A 25,066-nucleotide genomic window follows, 5' to 3' on the forward strand; every position below is an offset into this window, starting at 1 on the left:
AACAAAACAAACAGAAGAAAACTACCTGTGAAGGATGTCAGATTTAGGCCCCACATGATTCAACTAAACAGTGTAAATGACTAAAAAAATATGTGGAATCACAGTAATTGGAGAAAGGTTTATGCATCAATACTTAAGTGAAAATCTGAATGCATAAATTTTTTAGCAAGTTCCATTAATATATTTTTATTTATATTGATTTTTATAAGATCAAATGTTCACATTAAAAACACGAAAACAATCTAAGTATCTTAATCTTTTCTTGAGTATGTGCCATTTATATATGGCTCTGGCTTTCTGAGACTTCATTCATTTCACTGAAGATTCATCATGCATCGTGCGCTGGAATTTTGTAATATTTTCATAGGAAAGATAAAAGTTAATAATAATGGCAGCATTAAGAAAGGGGACATTTTAAAAAAGTATTTTATAGTTAATCTTTTCAATGAGAGAAAATGGAATTTTCTCATATGTGCAAAGATAATTATAGAAAACATAAACATCCTCAGCTTTATTAGTCTGAAAACAGAATACTTGCATGATCATAATGCATGTATGTTCACATATATGGATTAAATTTTAGCATAAGTTTTTTTTTTGCCTGTGTAAAGGAGATATATGTCAATACCTAGAATTGACATATAGGAGTCTCAGATGATAGCAGAAAAAAATACCAAGAAATATCTTTTAACTATTATTTACATAGATTAAATTTTTCTTTGTTTTTTTTTTTTTACCATAAAATGGATTGGATTTTCTTCTCTTGCATGCTGATTCATTTTGTATATTATGCTCTTAATTTCTTTTCCTTTTTTTTGCTACCATGCAATAATATCTGATGAGAACTCTTCCTTGAGCATTTTCAAAGGAAAACCATATTGAAAGAATATGCTTTTAGCCCAGGCTGGTGTGGCTCAGTGGATTGAGTTCCAGCCTGCAAACCAAAGGGTTACTGGTTTGATTCACAGTCAGGGCGCATGCCTGTGTTTCGGGCCAGGTCCCAAATAGGGGGCACATGAGAGGCAATCAAACATTGATGTTTCTCTCCCTCTCTTTCCCTCTCTCTAAAAATAAATAAATAAAATCTTAAAAAAAGAGAATGTGCTTTTAGCATTTTAGCATTCAGGTATAATTTTCCAGTAATAAAGGCCCATTACTGTTTTTCTTAAAATATATTTTCTAATTAGCCACATTATTTTTTGCTACCCAACTCCCCTAAATCAAAATATATCATTCAAATACAATTTCTCAATGAACATATTTAACAGCAACTTAGGTCTATGGGAAATGTTGCTGACAACAGGGGAGAAGCATACGACACAGTCTTTGGACTCAGAGAAAAAAATCAGGTAACAAAATCCTGGCTCTGCCAGTTTAAAGATAAATGATCTTGGAAAATCACTTAGCCCCCTTGAACCTCTTCATCATCTAAATTGGGGATCAAAAAGTTAAATGTTGATAAAATTAGATGAGGCAACACATATAACATCTTCAGTACAACACCCAACATTTTCCTTCTGTCTCAGCAATGCTACCTATTATTAACATGCTACTGCCCTTGACCAAGATAACCTTAGTGTTCCCTTGGTCTAAAGATTCAGAGCTTTTTTCCCCCTGAATCTAAAGTACTGACCTCCTTTTTTTTTTTTACAATGTTTACCTTAGAAAACCAGTTATTTTATATTCTTTCTCTGCCCCTTTGATGTCTAAGTATTTTTTAAAGCCTCTTGCTAGATTTATAACCTGAGACTTTCTCAAGGACCTGATGAAGAGAGCACCGTCTCTCAATTTCCCTGAGAGGGTAGAAGCCTAACTTCAGTGTGTGCCTTGCTCCAAGTTGTAAAACAAACTCCTGTCAGAAGATAGCAGAAAAATTCCTTTTTGTTAAAACCCGTTAGCAAACATAAATCCTACAACCTCTTCCTTTAGCTCTTAAAAACTCTCCTTTCTTTTTCAGTGAAGCTGAGTTTCTAGAACTGGCCCTTGCTCTCTCCCCTATGGCTGGCAGTAAAATCAAAATAAAATCAACTTCTCTTTGCTCATCTTGTCTGGTGCAAGTTTTTCTTTAATAGCTAATGCAAAGTAAGCACTCAATAAATGACAGTAGGTATTGTTTTATATTAGAAAAGTGATATGAAGCATCACTTTCTCTCTTTTTACCCACCTTAAAGAATGACTATTTATATTAGTGGTGTTTACACAACAAAGTAGAATTGTTGAAATTTGTGATGAGAATATGGTATTTCTGCATTATTTATTTATGAGCAGAAGGATTTTGGGTAAAGACAGGATATGAGTGTTGACATGAGTATGTAATAGTTGAGTAATGCATAATTTTGTTTGAGATAAGGCACTAAAAGAGCTATGAAAACTAGATGGTTATTGAGTGATGGAATGCCTGATAAAAAATGAAAGATACAGGACAATGTTGTCTTGGAAAGAGAGAAAGCTGTGATCCTTGTGTCCTAATGATGGTGAGCTAGGTGGTGACAACATGTGTACAGTTGACAATGACAGGGAAGGGAAGGATAGGGAGAATAATACCTTCAAAAGAGGTTGAAGGGGAATGGCTTGGAATTGGTAATGACCCTGAGCTATCTCTTCTTGACTCACTTAGGCTTGATGACATCCCAGAATACTAGCATCACCAATGTCACCTGGGACAACTTAGAAATGCAAACTCTCTGTCCCCACCCCAGACTTGATTTTCAGAAATCGGAAATCAGAAATTCTAAAAATAAATAAGCTACTAATATTTCTTTGTTAGGCAAAGCCTTCCAGTTAAATATATTCTCATTATTTATGTTTCACAGAAATTGACTAGAGGGTTTATTTCAGCCTCAAATTTTATTTACCCCAATTGTTTACCCACTTAGAAAGTTTAGCAGAAATGTTAACAGAAATGTGTAAGCAGAAATGTTCCAAAGGGTTTATTTCAGTCTCAAATTTGATTTGCCCTGATTTTTTTTTAACTTAGAAAGTTTAGGGGGGCATCCAAGATGGTTGCAGAGTAGCTGGAAGCTCCATCCACTTGCCCCCAGACCTGGACCACTGTTGCAGCTAAACCACAGAGCAATCAACTTGAAAATCCAGTGGAGAATGAGTGAGGTCATGTGTGAGTGAGTGTGTACATGGAGACAAGAGTGCAGAGAGTGTGCATGAGTGGGCAAGAGCCTGCCTGCCTGCAGGGCACTCAGACGTGGGTAGCCTGGGCTCTCCTAGTGGAGCAACTGGAGCAACTGTCGCCACCACTGCACAACCAACAATTCTGGCTGCACAGATTCAGGGCAGATATAAATCAGCTCAGGAACCTCAAGCTCCAGGGGCAGAGAGAGACAGCTGGGGAGGAGCTGGCTGAAGAAACAGTGTAGTGGAAGCAGGCCTACCTGAGACTGAGAATCTCTGGAGGGAAGAGGACAGCACTCCACTACCCCCTTGTGTTATAGTATCACTGCAGGACTTTTCCTAGTGCCATCTGGGAGAGATCCAGAGAGAATTTTCATCTAAAATTGTTGAAGGCTCTGACAGGTGGTAGCCAGCCCTAACTGACTCTGAGACTCTGAGATTTTGGAGGAAGAGGAGTGCATGGAGAACAGGCACCCCAGGGCTTGGTGCTACAGCATGGGGGCTACACAGAAACTCTTTTAAAAGAAGAGCTGAGGCAAGACTTGAGAATTGGCAAAGACCCAGTGCTCTCATGTGCATGTGTAGTGGCTCTGCTAACAAAGAACTCAGAGGAATAAAATCATTCATGCTGAAGAAACTGTGGGACCCAACACAACATAGCTGGTGAGCAGGAAATTAGATAGAGTGGAGAGTTTGGGCCTAATTCTCCAGTGAGAGAGGGGAAGACTGGGGACTGGATGGCCAGGAGCTGAATGCTGAGATTTGCTGCAGCCAGGCAGGTCCCCTCGAAGGCAGGCAAGCCCAACCCCCACCTGCAGGACTGCAGCCTTTGCAGATCAGTGTGGCCAGGAGCCCACTGCTGGGTGCATTTCCTCAAGGGAAGAAGAAAAAGCTCTGAAAGGGCCCTTTACCAGATATTACAAGCTACACTGTTCCTCAGGCCCTGACTCACTAAACACAGCAGAGCAGAGAGATTAGACAGGCGTAACAAGGCAGGTTCAGGGCCCTGGCCAGCCTCGATGCCTAGACAGAGTCAAGCAGAAAAGAGTTGCCCCTTTGACACAGATGGGATCCTCACAAGAAACAGACAGCTAATTCACCAGAAACCATAAATTATTGAACAGAATCTGGGACAGATCAAGATGTGTTGTAAGGGGATGGGAAAACACTCCCACCATCTTTCTTGAAGACTAAATAGTGGCCTATGGGTGTGATCAAGGGTTCCAAGCCTCCTGATCGCACCAGAGGCCCCATCTAGAGGCAGGTAGAGAAGGTACTGGCAGTCATCTTGGGTCATTAAATGAACCGCCACTGGACCCAGAGTTGATGTAAAGCTGGAAGGGCAGAACAGTGTGGACCAGCCAAATCTGAAGGAGACAACCACAGACCATGGATCACATGTAGTCTTTTTTTTAATTTTTATTTATTTTTTATTTTTTTATTTTTAAAAATATTTTATTTATTTATTTTTAGAGAGGGAAGGGAGTAAGAGAGAGAGAGAGAGAGAGAGAGAGAGAGAGAGAGAGAGAGAGGGAGAAACATCAATGTGGGGTTTCTGGGGGCCGTGGCCTGCAACCCAGGCATGTGCCCTGACTGGGAATTGAACCTGCGACACTTGACACTTTGGTTCTCAGCCCATGCTCAGTCCACTGGGCTATGCCAGCCAGGGCTTGGATCACATGTAGTCTTGAATAGGCTGCCTAGGGCCAGACTAGGACACTATCTATTACCAGGGACAATTACCAGATCCCTAAAGAGAAGGTGGTGGGAAACACTGAATTCTGCTGAGATAAATTCCACCATGGACTTCATGATTTGTTATTTTTTCTCCTGCATAGTTTTTTTTAAAATTTAATTTTATTTATTTTTACAGAGAGGGGAAGGGAGGGAGGAAGAGAAGGAGAGAAATATAAGTGAGTGTTTGCCTCTCACATGGCCCCTACTGGGGACCTGACCCACAACCCAGGCAGGTGCCCCGACTGGGAATCGAACCTGCGACTCTTTGATTTGCAGCCCGCACTCAATCCACTGAGCTGCACCAGCCAGGGCCTGCATAGCTTTTTAACATTAATTTCTTCTTCAAGTATGTGCCTATTATTTTCTCCTCCCATCTCTTACTGTATTTTACCTTCTTCCCTCCTCTTCTTATTTTTGTTTTAAATTACTTTTTCTCTTGCTACAACTTGTTTCTAATCATACTCTTACTATTTCTCCCTACTTCAGCCTCTCAAAACCATGTTTCTTTTCATTAGTCACCCCACATTCTTTTTTTAAACATTGTATTTTTTATTTTTATTTTGACAGACAGAACTTACTTATTTTTTAAATATATTTTATTGATTATGCTATTACAGTTGTCCAATTTTTTCTCCCCTTTCTTCCACTCCACCCTGCATCCCACCTCCCACCAGCATTCCCTCTCCTTATTTAGTTCATGCTGATGGGTTGTACATGTAAGTTCTTTGACTTCTCCATTCCCTACACAATTCTTAACTTCCCCCTGTCTATCTTGTACCTACCATTTATGTTTCTCATTCCCTATAGTGTTTCCCCCATTTTCCCTATTCCACCTCCATGTTGATAACCCTCCATGTGATCTCCATTTCTGTGGTTCTGTTCCTGTTCTACCTGTTTTCTTAGTTGTATTTTTTTTAGGTTCAGTAGCTGATAGTTGTGTTTGTTGTCATTTTACTGTTCATACTTTTTGATCTTCCTTTTCTTAGATAAGTCCCTTTGACATTTCATATAATAAGGGCTTGGTGATGATAAACTCCTTTAACTTGACCTTATCTGAGAAGCACTTTATCTGCCCTTCCATTCTAAATGATAGCTTTGCTGAATAGAGCAATCTCGGATGTAGACCCTTGCCGTTCATGACTTGGAACACTTCTTTCCAGCTCCTTCTTGCCTGCAAGGTTTCTTCTGAGAAATCAGCTGATAGCCTTTTAGTGGGAATGCAGACTGGTGCAACCACTGTGCAAAGCAGTATGGAGATAACTCAAATATTAAAAATGGGTCTGCCTTTTTGTTACAGGGTGCAGCCAAGAGGGAGGATCCCAAATAGGCATTTGAAATGGGGTCCAGAACTCAAGGTGTTCAGGAGATTTTAAGGCATCTTCACCCCTTCCCCCACAGGTGTGAGTTGGGGGAAGGGGCACACAGAGCAAGAGCATACAGGGCAACTTTGCAGCTAATCCATGGCGTGGTCATTTAACATACCTATAGCCTTTGGCTGGTTGCTGAAACATGCTAAGTAGCTATGGCCTAGCTCAAGGCCAGGGGGATGGGAAGGGACCTCCCCCACAAGATGGGACCTGGGGGGCAGGTCCTCTGAGTTACAGTGCCTGTGTGGGAGCTGGGAGAAGATTGGCTCCATAACATGGGGTGACACCTGCCCAGACCCACGTTGGCGACCAGAAAAGCTGGAGAAGACAGCAGATTGAGGGCAAGTGTGCCCAAGTGTAGGAGGAGTCAGAAATGGGGCTGCAGAGGAAGGCGGGCATGGGGATTTAAAACCTAGAGGTGGCAGCCATTGAGAAGGAGAACCATGCTGCTTTAGGAAGGAAAACCATGCGCAGCCCTGAGAGAGGGAGAACCACGCGGCCTGGACAGAGTGGGGACTCTCCCTTCCCGCAGCCCTGAGAGAGAAGCACACAGCTTTAGCAGAGTGAAGACTCCTGCGGCCCTGAGGGAGAGAACCACGCGGCCTTGACAGAGTGGAGACTCCCATGGCCTTGGGAGAGAGGACCACGTGCCTTTGCCAGAGTGGGGACCCCCGCAGCTTTAGAAGGGGGAACCACCACCTGGTTTTAGCAGAGATCCCAGCGAGTCAGCTGAGGGTACCAGGAACCCAGGGAGGTCTCCCAGTTGAGATGGAGTACTAACTGGGAATAACCAGAGGACTTCCTGAGCCATGGACTTCTATTTCCTTTCCTGAGATACGGTACTCTGGACTGGGCAAAGGGGGAAGGAAGGAAGGACTGTGTTTGTTTGTGGGTGTTTTTAGGGACTTTAGGATTTTTGATAAAGACATTAGTTCACTACTTGAAGTTTGTATAGCATTAAATAAACATTTCCTTTCCTTTTCATGAATCTCTGGCATTGCAAGATGTCTTTCCTCTGGCAGCGGACATAACGGACCTGGGGGCTTCTTTCAGTAATAGTATATCGTCCCAGCCCTCCCTTGTTTGTTCTGTAACATTTTGACTCAGGAATCCCACTTCTGGGAATATATCTGAAGAAACCCAAAACACTAATTTGAAAGTACATAAGCACTGCTATGTTCATTGTAACATTATTTACAATCACCAAGACATGGAAGCCGCCCTAGTGTCCATCAGTAAATGAGTGGTTAAAACAATCATGGGACATTTACACAATGGAGTACCACTTGGCTATAAAAAACAAGAAAATTTTACCCCTTGTGATAGTATGGATTGACCTGGGGAACTTTATGCTAATTGAATTAAGTCAGTCAGAGAAAGACAAATACCATATGATTTCACTCGTATGTGGAATGTAATGAACTAAGTGAACTAACAATGAAAACAGAGACAGACTCATAGATGGAGAGCATATGAGAGCCATTGGTGGGGTGCAGTTAGGGGGGTGGAGGGATTGAGCATAAAGGAAAAAGGACTCATGGACATGGACAAGATTGAGGTGATTACTGGGGGAGAGGGTGTGAGAGGACTAAATGTTAATGGAAAAATATAATAAAGATTAGATAAAAACAAAAAACAAATCATAATGGGGAAAATAAAATAAATATTAAATCAAAAAAAGAAATATCTTAATATATGCCATGGTTAAATACATGTTGAAAATTTGAAGTTGAGGAGTTAAGTGATCAAATGATCATGCCACAACATTATAGCAAACTATTCAAGTTTAGAGAGAAGAAATAATTTTTCCTATTAATCTTTTATCAACTTGTATCTAATTAAACTTTTATTAGTTAGATTTTAATTATCTTTTAGTACTGTTGTAGGTAAAGAAAATGCCTACATTTTTGCATAGAGTGGATAGGCATTTTGCTTCCTGTAAAACACAATATTAGTTGGCAGTGACTTGCACATCTTTCTTTTTGCTTTGAGCTTTTCAGAATGAGACTCAGGGAGCTGAACAGAAGGATATGGCATAAAACCCTCCCCAAATGAAAGAAACAACTATGTATGCTAACCCCTTCAATGTGAGGGGATAGTGGATGCTACCATAATAAGAACATTACAATATCTCATTGCTGATGAACAAACATGTGAAAGGAATGCATTTAATTTAAATTAAAACTCTGTAAGATATGCTCTGGCTGGTGTGGCTCAGTGGGTTGGGTTCCAGCCTGTGAACTGGGGGTCGCCGGTTCAGTTCTCAGTCAGGGCATATGCCTGGGTTATGGGCCAGGTCCTGTGTGGGCGGCATGGGAAGTGACACACATTGTTACTTCCCCTCTTTTTCTCCCTTCCTTCCCATTTCTAAAAAAATAAATAAGATCTTAAAAAATATTCTGTAAGATAAATAACCATTAGTGTTGGGAAAAGTTTAGTCCTTCTTATAGAAACTGAGTTCTCAGGGTCTGTTCTTTGGCTTGAAATAGTTTACAAAGAGGGGGAAAAACACTCTGGAAGAAAATATGAGGTTCCAGAAGAGAATCCAAAGAAAATGAGGAGATGAGAAGGGTAACAAAAAATGGTAGACTATTTTATGCTATGGAAGATAAATTCTTACTATAGTACCTGTAGATCTTTAATTAAAAAATATAAATCTAAGGAACTAAAAATTTGAGGAGATAGAGACAGTTGAGCTAAGTTTATTTGACTATCTGAAAGGTATGGAGGTCCTTGTTGAAATTTTGGTTATACTAAGGCAAACTTTCTGTGTTAGTTGTTTTTCTTCTGCTGAGGATTAAGTATTTTGTATTAGATTGTGTAATAAAATATCTTCATTCATATTTCATCAGCTAAAGTTTCATTCAGAAGTAAATAACAGAACCCAAGAAACTGTGGTTTAAATGAGTAAAAACTTTTTTTATTTCATAATAATATGAAGATCTAGAAGAGGCAAACTCTCTCCCCAAAATGTCATCAGGGTCTCACACACATTCTACTTTTCCCCATCTTTAGCTTGTGGTCCTTACTCTGAGGTTTGTCAGCACTGGAGAAAAATGACCACTAACTCTGTAGACATCACATCCTCTCCACATGCCAGAGAGAGAGCAGAGAGAGAGAGAGAGAGAGAGCAGAGAGAGAGAGAAAGAGACAGAGAGAGAGAGACAGAGAGAGAGGAAATAGAGGCATAGATCTGGAGGGCATTGAATAGAGAAATAAAAATTTAAAATGTTCATACTCTGGATTTTGATGAAGACTTATGCAAAGAGGACTCTGAGGAGTTAAACATTTAATGACACCTGTTACAACTTCTAAAACTTAGAGGTTATCAGTATGAAATGTTTATAACAGCCCTCCCTGAAAATCAGTTTTGCTTGCAGAATTTTAGAACATTTCTCTACTGCCTCTGAATTATTTCTGTAAGAAGTTTTCACACCCAACTTAGTAGAACACTCAAATGCAATGAGATAAATTATGTCTTTCCTGGTTGGCAACATCTTGAGATTTTTCATCTCTAATTCTATTATGCTATGGCTATCATCTCCTCTGCATTATGTATATATATGGTCAATTAAATTAAAAAATCATTTTAATAAATTATGCTTAGGATGTGGGAACAGGGAATCTATTCTGAGTTAGTATGATATTCTCTCTTCATTATCCTTTATTGATTTAAGGAGAAAAGAGTGTCCTCTATACCCTCCTCTGGCATATGATTTTGAGTGACTAGCAGCTTGAAATTGGGACTTATTTCTACTCATCAGTAATTTCACAAATAAGCAACAAGAAAACTAATCCAGATACCTCAGAACAAGTATTGGTTATTATTCTACATTATTCAATTGTTCTAAAAAGTGATATAGAAAAAAATCTACACTAGAGCATGTTATTTCTGCTTTGAAAGTCTATGGCAAAAAATTACCACACATAACCTCCTTACTGTGATATCTAGGATTAGTGGAGACTACTCTGTTCTGCAAATGGAAAGATAAAAATATAAAGAGAATGTAGGTTATACTATTTTTTTTTAGTCTGAAATAATTTCAACAAAATTTAGTTTGAAAAAGTTGCAAGAATATTACCAATCATTTTATCTAATATTTTTGGTAATATATTGCCAACATCATGTTACATCATGCTGAAACACTTGGGTTCATGTTTCTTACATAAAGGGGATTTTCCTGTGTAATCACAATACAACCACCAAAATGATGAAATTAATACTGATACACTATTGCTGCATAAACTGAAGACTGAGATGATTTTTGCCAACAGTCCCAATAATGCCTTTATCAGTAAAAGAATCCAGTCCAGGGTCACGCATTAAACTTAGCTATCATGGTTTTTAGACTCCTGCACCTTGTAACAGTTCTCCAGTCTTTCTTTGGTTTTTATGAATTGTGAAGACTACAGATCCATTATTTTGCAGAATGCCCCTCAGTTGGGTTTGTCTGATTCTTTCTCATGATTAAATTTAGCTTATGCATCTTTGGCAGAGATGTCAAAGGAATGAAGTTCAGAGCATTCAATCATGTAGCACATGATTTTTTGATTGATTACATTACTGATGCTTGCCTGATTTTTCCACTGTAGGGTTCTTCTATTCTTTATATTTAATAAGTATTTTGTAGAGAGGTAGTTTGAAAATATGTCAATATTTTATTTCCCCTCTAAATTTTACTTAGTTTTAGCATGCATTGATGTGTCTTTGCTGATTTACTTTTTGGCAGGATAATTGTCAAATGGTGATATTTTAACTACTACTGTTCTTTCTACATTTATTAGTTGCCATTCCTCTGTAAGAAGTGTATTTATTTATTTTAGTACTAATGGAATAGATTCCTGTTTTTCTTAATGAGTTATTTTTTATTATTATTCATTTTGTTTGCCACATGTCCAGATTTGACCAGTGTGAACACCTTTAAGCTGACATCTGAGATTTTTTTTTTTTGTTTCTGGTTTTGTTTTGATATGCTCTCATTATTTGTTAAGTAATTCTTTACTTTTTGGCACAAAATATTCCAGGACCATCTTGTTCTTTCCCTGACCCAGGCTTGGAGTCAGCCATTTCAACAAGGAGTCCCTGTTCCTTTTAGCAGAGAACCCTGTTTGGAAACCAGAACCTGTGATCTTGGTGTACCCAATAGTTATTACCATTGGGTGTTGCTCTTCTCAGGCCCTGAGAGTGAATAAAGCTATGAACACACACACACACACACACACACACACACACACACTTCTTTTTATACTCATTTATTTCTGTATTTCTTTTGATTAAAATCATGATTTCACACTGATACCTTCAATTTTACTAGATCTCTCTGTATATATTAAAAACCACAAATTCATACTACTTTCTCCTCTTCATACTGATACCTCAAAATCCTATTCTAATACATCACCACAGCTGCATTTTAGTTTTATCTTTTATTCTGTATATGTAGTCACCTCCTCAAATATTTATCCATAGTGCAGTTGCCACTGGATTGGTGCCCACTTTGTGTAATCAGTTTCCCACTGTCACTGCTGCCATCCCTTCTGCACATCTCTCTCTGCCTCTTCCTATTTGGGCTCTGATCACATTAGAGAACCATGAGGAGATCTTCTAATCACTTTCTTCCTCCCCCTGATGCACCGACTTAATCTATTCAGGCTTTGGGGTGCCACCCTGGGCTGCTGTTACCTGCTCTCCTCACAACACACATAGAGTCTCTGATGCACTTCCTTCCGGATGTCTGGGTTTTAACCCTCAGAGGTGTGCTGCTGGGCTCCCACCCCCACTTAGACTACTAACCTACTCATAATAGCTTTAGACTGAGTGTTAGGAGGGAGGGAGAGAGGGAGACAAAGAGTGAGGAAGGGAGAAAAGGAGTAAGCAAGGGAAGATAGAGAGGAAGGATAAAGAAATACATGAAGAAAAATAAAAGGTAAGGCAAGAAGAAAGCTAAACAATTATTTAAAATTTCAGAAAATATCTATCTTCTTAGTATACATGTGAATGTAATACTTGCCCATGTACAGTTGTAGGTGCTCATTTTTTACCTCTTAAACAACAAAATTTAACTGGCGATTGCTGAAAATAGTAATAATACAAAAAAGGTGGAGATTTTAAAATAAAGTACAAAATGTGTGGCAGAAGGAATTAAAGTGCTCAATGATTGCTGAGTCATTTTAGTTTATATAATTACTGCATTATTGGGGGACAGGAAATAAATAAGACAGGAGTATGAAGAAAGGTTTCAGAGAATTTTATATTGTTAGGAATTAGCTGTGTGATTTGTTTGCTTGCTTGCTTGTTTCCAGGAAATACCACAGAGGCAGAAAGAATATACACAGTATATGATTATTATCATTCTGGTTTTGGTTTATAGGTTTATTATTGATTGCCCACAGCAGTGACTAAACTCTGATATGTACTAGAGAGTAACGCTTGGAACCAAAACCTGTACCGAGTAATTTGGCAGTGATGACAACTGCCTCTGAAGATCCTGGACTGACTGAGAATTTTGCATACTTTCAGTTTCAAATCCTCATGCACTTGGATCAAGTTCCTCATGTTTTAGGCAAATATGGTCAATGTTCTTACACAGTCAATATTTATGATGCTAAGCCTTTGTCAAAATGGCTCTAAATGATCATACTTGGCAAAATATTATATGCAACAAGCTCAGAATTAAGTACAAATATAATTACTATGCTAAAGGAAAACATCCAAGAATTATTAGTTTATGCTTTTCAGAAAATGCACACACACACACACACACACACACACACTTACCACAATGATAGGCAGTAATCAGTGACATATTTACTTCGGCAAACATTCTTTACAGGAAATGCATATTTTCCTAGGAACACATATATCTACATCTACAAAGAGATTTATTTTTTCATGTAGGTCACTTAGAATAACGTTCTCTATTATTTAGATAATTCTACAATACAAATAGTCATATTAAGTAATCAGTCTCCTGTTGAAATGAAAATGCCTCCCCCTCCTATAGTATGTTAAAGAAATAATCATAAAGTTAATAGGAAAAATTATTAATGTCAAATAATCTACCATTATTAACAACATATATACACATTTCTTTTTCCCACAAGAGGGGCCTATCATTAGCTTGCTCCGTGCAAGTCTATAAATAACAGAAAATGAAGAAAAAACAGCAGAGTTCTCAGGAAAGCTAAATTAACCTATATATTAGAGAATGTAGAGAGAGTGACAGTTATTTGTATTTAATTATGTTTTACCTGAGTTAATAGTGATTGCAAGGACTTTTATAACAAGACCTCCTTTTCCATTGACAAAATCTTCAATTTGATTAATTAAAATTAGTTGAATAATATCTTCAGATAGATTTGCTATATTTTTTGACAGGGTGAACTTTGAGGGATCCTTTCTCTTGACTTCACACATGAACAATAACACATGATGTCGAATAATGTAGTAAAGAGTTTTAAGGTTTTGATGTTTTGAATCAAATCATTTGTGAGTGAACTGGTTTTTTTTCTGCCTGTTTCAATATGAGATTTTTATGTTTACACTAGGAATTTAATAATGTCACTAGCTTCTACTCTGTTATTAAAATTTTAATTAAATTAAGTTATTTACTTTCTTCTGGTTATGTAAGAGGTCCTAGGATTTGCATGTTCAATGTTTCCATATATATTTTTTTCAGTACATGTAATTTTATTCTGAAAAAGAAAAGTAATATCCAAATTAAAAGGAAAAACATTAAAAAATATTAAGTATTTATGCTAATCCTTTGTAAACAAATATATAATCACATTTATAACTCCCAATGGTACATTTTATTAAAGGACCCTCTGTAATTTTAAAAATAATGACACTCAAATGATAGATTTAGAGACAGGCAAACCTTGAGAATGGACACTACAACTACAAATACCATATCCCCAGTACTTCAGTAGCCAATGCTCAAAAGAATTTGAATGTCAATGAAATAATAGGTTTTATTTATTTTTCCACTTTAAAAATTATTTAAATATTTTCTACTTTTTAATCACAGCTCACATACAATATTATATTAGTTTTAGGTGTATACCCTAGTGAATAGACAACACATAACTTACTAAAGGACCATTACGATAAACCTCATACTTATCTGACACTATACATAGTTATAGTATTATTGACTATATTTCCTATGCTTTTCTTTGCATCCCTATAGCTATTCTGTAACAACCAATTTGTACTTCTTAATCTCTTCACCTTTTTCACCCATTCCCTGAAACCCCCTTCCATCTGGCAACCATCAAAATGTTCTCTATGAGTCTGTTTCTCTGGTTCTTCATTTATTTTATTTTTTAGATTCCATTGTTAATAGATATGTATTTATTGGCATTATTGTTCACATTTTTACCTTTCTTCTTCCTCCTCCTTCTATCCTCCTCCCCTTCCTCCTTCTTCTTCTTCTTCCTTCTTCTTCTTCTTCTTCTTCCTTCTTCTTCTCTTCTTCTTCAACAAGACTCTTTACCATTTTATGTAAATCTGGTTTGGTGGTGATAAACTTCTTTAGTTTTTCTTTATAGATCCTTTTTTCATATTTATGTTTTAATATATTTTAGTGATTATTCTATTACAGTTGTTCCATTTTTTTCTTCCTAGATAGAGCAATTTTGGATGTAGGTCCTTGCCTTTCATGACTTGGAATACTTCTTTCCAGCCCCTTCTTGCCTGCAAGATTTCTTTTGAGAAATCAGCTGATAGTCTTATGGGAACTCTTTTGTAGGTAACTGTCTCTTTTTCTCTTGCTGCTTTGAAGATTCTCTCCTTCTCTTTGATCTTGGGTAATGTAATTATGATGTACCTTGGTGTGTGCTTCCTTGGGTCCAACTTGTATGGCACTCTCTGAGCTTCCTGGACTTCCTGGAAGTCTACTTCCTTTGCCAGATTAGGGAAGTTCTCGTTCATTATGTTTTCAAATAATTTTCAATTTCTTGCTTTTCCTCATCTCCATCTGGCACCCCTATGATTAGGATGTTGGAACATATAAAGTTGCCCCAGAGGTTCCTAAGCCTCTCCTCATTTTTCTGAATTCTTCTTTCTTCATTCTGTTCTGATTGAATGCTTATTTCTTTCTTCTGCTCCAAATTGTTGATTTGAGTCCCTGTTTCCTTCCTGTCACGGTTGGTTCCCTGTACATTTTCCTTAATTTCACTTTGCATAGCCTTCACCTTTTCCTCTATTTTGCAACCATGCTCAACCATTTCTGTGAGTATTGTAATTTCCAGTGTTTTGAACCCTGCATCTGATAGGTTGGCTATCTCTTCATCACTTAGCTGTATTTCTTCTGGAGCTTTGATCTGTTCTTTCATTTGAGCCATACTTTTTTTGTCTCAGTGCACCTATTATGTAGTAAGAGAAGGAGTCTTAGGTATTCACCAGGGTGGGCAACCCATTTCCCTGCACTATGGCACTATATGTGGGGGAGGGGCCAGAGAGGGAACAATGCCACTTGCTCAACTCCCTGCCATCTTTCAGTAACTTCCTCAACTACCCACAAGCAAATTAGGCCCTTCTGGTGCTGATTCCCAGTGGGTGGGTTTGTGTATGTTCTAGGACCCTATGGGTCTCTCCAGTGAACTCTTCTGTGAGGCTGGGAGTTTCTCCTGCTGCCTCAACACCCACAGGTTTTTTTCAGTCAAAGGTTTCGAGGCTTTATTTCCCCATGCTAGAACCCTGGGTTGCATGGTCTGTCTTGCTCCCCAGTTGTTCCTTCTGCTTATCTTCACACAAATGTGGGACTGCTAGGTCCTCCAGCTGCCACCTTGCCATGAGTTCTCTCCCTGCCGGCTGCCCATCTCTACCCCTCCTACTTGTCTGGATTAACGTTTCTTTAACTCCTTGGTTGTTGAGCTTCCATAGTTAGATTTTCTGGCAGTTCTGGTTATTTTCATTTTTAAATTTGTTGTTGCCTTTCCTTGGTTGTGAGAGGAGGCACAGTGTATCTACCAATGCTTCCATCTTGGCCAGAAGTGCGATCCTTTAGCTTTTTCTTATCTGGGAAGCTCCTTATCTGCCCTTCTATTGTAAATAATAGGTTTGCTGGGTAGAGTAATCTTAGTTGTAGATCCTTGCTACTTATGACTTTGAATATTTCTTGCCAACCACTTCTAGCCTGAAAAGTTTCTATCGAGAAATCAGCTGACTGTCTTATGAGAGTTTCCTTGTTTTTCTCTTGCTGCTTTTAAGATTCTTTCTTTGTCTTTAACCTTTTGCATTTTAATTATGATGTGCTTTGGTGAGGGCTTTTTTAAAAAATAATATTTTATTTAGTTGAATATGTCTAAAATTTTATCACATCAACATGTAATCAATATACAAAGTATTGAGCTGTTATACAAACTTTTTTGTACTATATCTTCAAATTCTGACATGTATTATACACTTTAGCACATCTCCATTCACATGCTAAGTTTTCACTAGGAATACCTCATCTGTATTCAGAGTTGATAAAGTTTATAGTGGTTTTATTTTATTTTATATTTTCTAGAGCAAACTTTTTAAAACATATTTTATTGATTATGCTATTACAGTTGTCCCATTTTCCCCCTTCACTGCCCTCCACCCTGCACACCCTCTCCCACCCACATTCCCTCCCTTTATAGCAGGATTGTCAAGACAAAAAAAAAGGCTGAAATGAAAGAAAAGATCAAAGCTCCAGAAAAAATACAACTAAGTGATGAAGAAATAGCCAACCTATCAGATGCACAGTTCAAAACACTGGTGATCAGGATGCTCACAGAATTGGTTGAATTTGTTTGCAAATTAGATGGTGAGGACTTTTTAAGATGGTCTGTAATGATCCTAGATTCCTGATATTCAAGTCTGTGTGAGATAGATCTTGAGAGCTAATTCTTTCCCATATGAAGAGCTCTTCTGGGTTTCCTGGGAGAACACATCACAGGATTTTTTACTTTCAGTTCCCTTATTTCAGGTAGTGTCTCCTTTGTCTACATTCTTGCTTACCTTTTTGTTATTTTTTTATGATTCTTTCTGCTCCTGTGCACTCTGTCAGTGTCCCATGTCTCCTGCAGGCACCTGTCTTGAGGGAAAGTCCCTTTACAGTCCCTTAAGACCAGTTCTTTCTTCCTCACAGTCACATCTTACCACTAACAGACTGTACTAGGACAGGTTCTTCCCAGCATTGTCATTTCACTCTCCTTCTACAAACTAGTCATGCATAGTTTTTAATTTCATCCTTTCTCTGATTTCTGCTGCAACTAACATACTGCTGGGGTCATGGGTCATGTACTTTTGACCCCATGAAGTCCCTCATCTCATTCTTGTGAGGATAAGGGTGTTTGGGGGAAGGAAATATGAGACACAACTTCACAATTTTTCCCAAATAAATTATTTCCCTGTTTTTGGTTAATAGTATTTAGGGTTCTTTTTTTTTTAATCTTTGGAGTGGTCATTGAACAAAGAATTACCAGATATTTTCAAAACTTTGTATAGTTCTTCATAGATGATATAGTACCCCTCTTTAAAATATTGAAGTATTTCCTACCTTTAAACAGGTGTCATGTTTTATTTTGTTTTATTTTTATTGAATTTACTGGGGTGACATTGGTTAATAAAACCATGCAGGTTTCAAGAGTACAACTCAATAAAAAAATCTGCATATTGCATTATACACTCATCACCCAAGTCAAAGTTTTTTCCATCTCCATTTATTTTGGTAAAGTAGCAGGATTCAATGTAAATATTCAGAAATCAATGACATTTTTATATACCTATAATAAACTGTCAAAAATAGAAATTAAGAAGACAATCCCATTTACTATTGCAGCAAAGAAAAGGTACCTAAGAATAAATTTAACCAAGAATGTAAAAGATCTGTACTCAGAAAATGATAGGATACTGAAGAAAGAAATTGAGGAAGATATAAATAAGTATAATCATATATTATGTTCATGGATTAGAAAGATTAACATCACTAAATATCTATACTACCCAAAGCAATCTATAGATTCAATGCAAACCTATTAAAATATCAATGGCATATCATGTAGATCTAGAGCAAATATTCCAAAAATTTATATGGACCTACAAAAGATGCCCAATAGCTGCAAATTTCATGGGAAAGAAGAATAAAGTTGGAGGTATGATACTACCTGATACTAAACTATACTGCAAGGCCATCATAGTCAAAACAGCATGGTACTGGCATAAGAAGAGGTTTATAGAATATGTGTCATATTTTAATGTTCCATTATTTATGGAATTAGGTACAGAAATGAGGGGGTCATTGACCAGAAAAGAAATCAGTGGTGTGGCATAAGAACTACTGTATTTTGTTATGTATAATGTGCACTGTTTTTGCCCAAATTTTTGAAGGAAAAATAAGATGCACATTATACATGGTTAGTACTAATTCATTACCTATATAAATGTTTTTAATACTTTTATTTCTGCTTATGCATTAAGCATGCAATTCTGGAAAACAATAACAATATCCATATAGCAAAATAATACCCTGGCATATGATATTTGGTTTTGTTTCTACATATAAATAAATAAGAAATTGAATTAAGAATTAGAACAAAAGATTTTTTTTTCCTGAAAGTTCGGGCCAAAATCATGGGTGCCCATTATATATGGGAGCTCATCATACACATCAAAATACTGTAATTCGAGTGCTATGTCTTCAAAGAAACTTTTTCTTACTACTCTCTTCTACCTCATTGAACTCTTCTTTTTTAAAGATTTTATTTATTTATTTTTAGAGAGGGAAGGGATGGAGAAAGAGAGAGAGAGAGAAACATCAATGTGCGGTTGCTGGGGGTCATGGCCTGCAACCCAGGCATGTACCCTGACTGGGAATCGAACCTGCTACACTTTGGTTCGCAGCCCGTGCTCAATCCACTGAGCTATGCCAGCCAGGGCTTCCTCATTGAACTCTTAATAACTTTATGGCTCATGCTCCTTGTAAAGTATTTAACTATGTGCTGTCTTTTATGAACATTAATATTTTAAATATGTACATTTTGATTCTATAAAGGAACAGTTTCTTATATTTCTCCATAATCTATACAACAAAGGGGAATGCATATAATAAATACTAAATAAATATATGTAGATAAGTTTGTAAATTTATCTTCATTGTAGAAATTTCATTGAGACTGAGTGGTCCATAGAAGTTAAACACTACCTGGTGCTAAACTATAGCCATACCTGTGTAAATACAAGGTTATTGGGGGTTAAAAATACAGTCAGGTTTATGTCATGAACAGGCCTCTCTCTCTTTTATATGTATACATGTATATTCACATACTCATAATTTTAAAATGCTTTGGTGACAAAATTGAGGGTATCATTTGGTGCAGATCCTATATATTTTTTCCTTGTTAACACCTATAAGAATAAATGAGACTCCATGTGAAAAATTGCAATTAGTTTTATTTTATTTTATAAAATAATAATAATAAAATAATAATAATAATAATAATAATAATAAGTAGGGTTTTGTTTATTTGTTTCATTAGATGGTGTATATTTTGGTGGTTTTGAAATTAATTGAAAGTCTTAGATACTCTAAATATAGATATTTCTAACATATTATGAACCTAATCAAGACAATGTGTTATCACACTGGCTGGTGTGGCTCAGTTGGTCAGAGTATTGTCCTGTAGACCAAAATGTCATGGGTTATTTCCCATTCAGGGCACATTCCCAGGTTGTTGATTCAATACCTGGTCACAGCACAGATGGTAAACAACCAATCAAAGTTTGTTTCTCATATTGCTTTTTTTCTCTCTCTCTGCCCCTACCTTCTTCTCCCTCTAAAAGCAATGAAAAAAAAAGTTCTCAGGTGAGGATTATTTTATTTTATATTTTTCCTTTTCTTTTTATTGTTGTTCAATTATATTTGTCACCCTCCCCATTACTCTTCTCTATCCTACCCACCCCCACATCAACCATTCAATCCTAACCCACCCCCCATTATCTCTGTCCATGGGTCCTTTTCATGTATTCCTTAATGACACTTCACCTTCATTCCCCCATTATCTCCTTCCCACCTCCCCTCTGGTTACTGTCAGTTTGTTCTTTATTTCCATGTCTGTGGTTCTATTTTGCTTGCTTGTTTGTTTTATTGATTAGGTTCCATTTACAGGTGAGATCATATGGTATTTGTCTTTCACCATCTGTCTTACTTCACTTAGCATAAGGCTGTCCAGTTCCATTTGTGCTGTTGTGAAGGGTAGAAATTCCTTCTTTCTTTCTGCTGTATAGTATTCCATTGTGTGAATACAGCAGTTTTTTTTTTTTTAATCAAATCATTTACTGATAGGCACTTAGGTTGCTTCTAGCACTTGGCTATTGTAAATTGTGCTGCTATGAGCACTGGGGTGCATGGGTTCTTTTGAATTGGTGTTTCAGAATACTTAGAATATACTCTCAGAAATGGAGTTCCCAAGTAAAAAGGCAGTTTCATTTTTAGTTTTTTGAAGAAATTCCATAATGTTTTCCACAGTGGCTGAACCAGTCTGTATCCCCACCAACAGTGCACTAGGGTTCCCTTTTCTCTACAACCTCGTCAGTACTTGTTGTTTGTTGATTTATTTATGATTACCATTCTAACCAGTGTGAAGTGGTATCTCATTGTGGTTTTAGTTTGCATCTCTCAGATGGTTAGTGATGCTGAGCATCCTTTCATCAGCCTCTGTACATCCTTCTTAGAGAAATGTTGGTTCAGGTCCTTTGCCCAGTTTTTAATTGAATTGTTTGTCTTCCTGTTGTGGTTATGTGAGTTCTTTATATATTTTGGAGATCAAACCTTGTCTGAGGTAGCGTTGGCAAATAGGTTTTCTCATATAGTTGGTTCCCTTTTCAATTGAATGCTGTTTTCTTTAGCTGTGCAGAAGCTTTTTATTTTGATGAAGTCACGTTTGTTTATTCTTTCCTTTATGTACCTTGTTCTAGGGGACCTGTTGGTGAAAATATTACTGCATGGAATATCTGACATTTTCCTGCTTTTTTTCTGCTCTAAGACTTTTCTGCCTAAGACTTTTATAGTATCATGATTTATGTTTAAAATTTTTGCATGTACTTGTCCAGATCTTCCAACACCACTTGTTGAAAAGGTTAATTTCACTCCATTTTATGTTTTTGCCCCATTTGTCAAATATTAATTGACCATAGAGACTTGGGTTTATTCTGGGCTCTCTATTCTGTTCCATTGATCTATGTGTCTGTTCATATGCCAGTATCAGACTATTTTGATTACTGTGGCATTGTAATATAGTTTGATAACAGGTATGGTGATCTCTTGTTTGTTTTCTCAAACTTGCTGCAGCTATTCGGGGTCATTTATGGCCCCATATAAATTTTTGAAATGTTTGTTCTGTATCTGTGAAATATGTCATTGGTATTTTACTAGAGATTGCATTGAATCTATAAATTGCTTTGGGTAGTATGGATATTTTTGATGATGTTAATTCTTCCAATCCATGAATGTGGTATATACTTCCATGTATTTGTGTTTTCCTTAATTTTTTCTTCAGTGTTATGTAATTTTCTGAGTATAGGTTTTTTACCTCCTTGGTTAGGTTTATTCTTAGGTACTTTAATTTTCTGTTGCTATAGTAAAAGGAATTTTTTTTCTGATTTCTGTTTCTGCTATTTTGTTGTTGGTGTACAAAAATGCCTTTGATTTCTGAATATTGACTTTGTATCCCACTGTTTTGCCAAGTTCACTTATTAGGTCAAGTAGTTTTGGGGTGGAATCTATAGGATTTTCTATGTACACTATCATGTCTGCAAACAATAACAGTTTTGCTTCCTCCTTTCCAATTTGGATGCCTTTTATTTCTTTTTCTAGTCTGATCACTGTGGCTAGAACTCCCAATACTGTGTTGAGTAGAAGTAGCATCACCTTAGTCTTATTCCTGATCTTAGTGGAAAAGATTTTAGCTTTTTCTCATTGAGTATTATGTTGGCTGTATTTTTCTCATATATAACCTTTATTATGTTGAGGTATACTCTCTCTAGTCCTAATTTGCTGAGTGTTTTTATCACAAATAGGTGATGTACCTTTTCAAAAGCCTTTTCAAAAGATCATGTGATCTTTTTTTCCCTTTTTTTGTGTGTGATGTATTACATTTATTGACTTGTGTATATTATATCATCCTTGCATCTTTGGGATGAATCCCACCTGATCATGGTGTAGGATCTTTTTAATGTATTGCTGGATCTGGTTTGCCAATATTTCATTGAGTTTTTAGCATCTATGCTCATGAATGATATTGGCCTGTAGTTTTCTTTCTTTGCTGTGTCTTTACCTGGTTTTAAAATTAGGATGATACTGGCCTCATAAAAAGAGTGTAGGAGCCTTCCCTCTTCTTGGATTTTTGGAATAGTTTGAGAAGTATAAGCATTAGCTGTTTCTTAAGTATTTTGTAAAATTCTCTTGTGAAACAGTCTGGTCAAGGGTTTTTGTGTGATGGAATTTTTTTTATTAATGCTTTGATTTCTGTAGCTCTTAGTCTGTTCAGGCTTTCAACTTCTTGATTCAGTTTTGGAAGACTATATTTTTCTAGAAATTTTTCCATGTCACTCAGGTTTTCAAATTTCTTGGCACATAGCTGTTTGTAGTAATTTCTTACAATACTATGTATCACTATGGTATTAGTTGTAATTTCTCCTGTTTTATTTCTGATTTTATTTATTTGGGTCCTCTCCCTATTTTTTCTTGTTAAGTCTGGTTAAAGGCTTGTCAATTTTGTTTATCTTTTCATAGAAACAGCTCCTGGATTTATTGATACTTTGAATTATTCTTCTGGTCTCTATGTCATTTAAATCTGATCTGATCTTGATTATTGCCTTCCCTCTATTTGTTCTGGGCTTTGTTGTTGTTCCTCAGTTCTTGTAGATGTGGGGTTATGTCGTTTGTTTGAAATGTTTCTATCTTTTTTTAGATAGGCCTGTATTGCTATGGAGTTCTCTCTCAGGACTGCCATTGCTGTGTTCCACAAATTTTGGACTATGTATGCTCATTTTCATTTGTTTACAGACACCTTTTGAGTTTTTCCTTGATCTCATTCTTAACCCATTCATTGTTTAATAGCATGCTATCCAGTCTCCATGAATTTGAATGTTTTTGAGTTTTTTCCTTGAGGTTGGTTCCTACTTTCAGGTCTTTGTGGTCTGAGAAAATGCTTGATCTGATTTTAATTTTCTTGAATATGTTGAAAATTGTTTTTTGTCCTATCATGTGGTCTATCTTTGAAAATATTCCATGTGCATTGAAAAGAACATGCATTTGCCTCTTTGGAATAAAGGTTATATATATATATATATATATATATATATATATATATATATATATATATCAATTAAGTTCATTGATCTAGGGAATTGTTCAGTGCTAAAATATTCTTGTTGATATTTTGTTTGGAATATCTATGCATTGTAGACAGTGGGTGGTTAAAATACCCTAGTATAAATGGATCACTGTCTATATCTTTCTTGATGTCCTCCACAATTTTCCTTTTATATTTGGGTGCTCTTATGTTGGCTGCATATATGGTTACAAAGTTTATGTCTTGATGGATTCTTCCATCAAGTCTTGAGTATTATGAAGTGTCCTTCTGGGTCTCTTTTTATGTCCTTTGTTTTGAAGTCTATTTTTTTTCTGATATAAGTGTTTCTATCCTGGATTTTTATTTCTGTCCATTTGCTTGGAATATTTTTTTTCCATCCTATACTTTCAGTCTGTGTAGATCTTTTGTTCTGAGGTGGGTCTCATGTAGGTAGCATAACTGCGGGTCATGTTTTCTTAGCCATTCAGTTACCCTATGTCTTTTGAATGGAGAATTTAGACCATTTACATTAAAGGTTATTATTGATAGGTACTTATTCATTGTCATTTTACTCCCTTAGTACCTGTGTTTCTCTCTCACTCTCTTCATCTTCTTAAAGCAGTTTTTTTTTTTTTAGCATATCTTGCAGTGCTGGTTTGGTGAAAGTGTATTCTCTTAGCCTTCTTTTGTCTAGGAAACTCCTTATTTAGCCTTCCATTTTTATTGTGAACCTAGCTGAGTAGAGTAGTCTTGGTTGCAGGTCTTGGGTCTTCATTACTTGGAATATATATTGCCATTCCTTTTTGGCTTATAATGTTTCTATTGAGAAGTCAGCAGCTAGCCTTATCAGGGCTCCCTTCAATGTTATATCCTATTTCTCCCTTGTCTTTGAATTTTGCCATTTTAATTATGATATGTCTTGGAGTGGCCTCTTTGGGTTCCTCTTGATTGAGACCCCTCTGTACTTATTGGACTTGTGTGACTTTTCATCTCATCAAATTAGGAAGTTTTGTGTCATTACCTTTTGAAACAGGTTTTCTATCCCTTGCTCCTCTTTTTCTCCTTCTAGTTTCCCTGCTATAGGAATATTACTACATTTCATGTCTTGCGTTTCCCTTAACCTCTCTTCATTCTTTTTGAGTGTTTTTTCTTTTTCTTAGTCTTTCTGGGAGTGTTTTTCTACCTCATCCTCCAGCTTGTTGATTCATTCTTCTGCTTATTTTAGCCTGATTTTGATTCCTTCTACTGTATTCTTCAGTTCAGAAGTTGTATTCTTCAATTCCTCTTGACCCTTGTAGTAGTTTCTATGTCCTTTTTCATGCTCATATAGTTTGCAGTAAGTTCTTCATAGGTTCCCTGTAGTTTTTTATAATTTTCAGTGAGCTCATTGAGCTTCCTTATAACCACTGTTTTGACCAATATCTGATAGTTGACTTGCCTCTATTTTATTTAGCATTTTTTCTGAGAATTCCTCCTTTCCTTTTCATGGGGATTGTTTCTTTGTCTTC

This window comes from Phyllostomus hastatus, unplaced genomic scaffold, assembly GCF_019186645.2.
Source record: "Phyllostomus hastatus isolate PE091 unplaced genomic scaffold, TTU_PhHast_1.1 phas_contig_62, whole genome shotgun sequence".
NCBI lineage: Eukaryota > Metazoa > Chordata > Mammalia > Chiroptera > Phyllostomidae > Phyllostomus > Phyllostomus hastatus.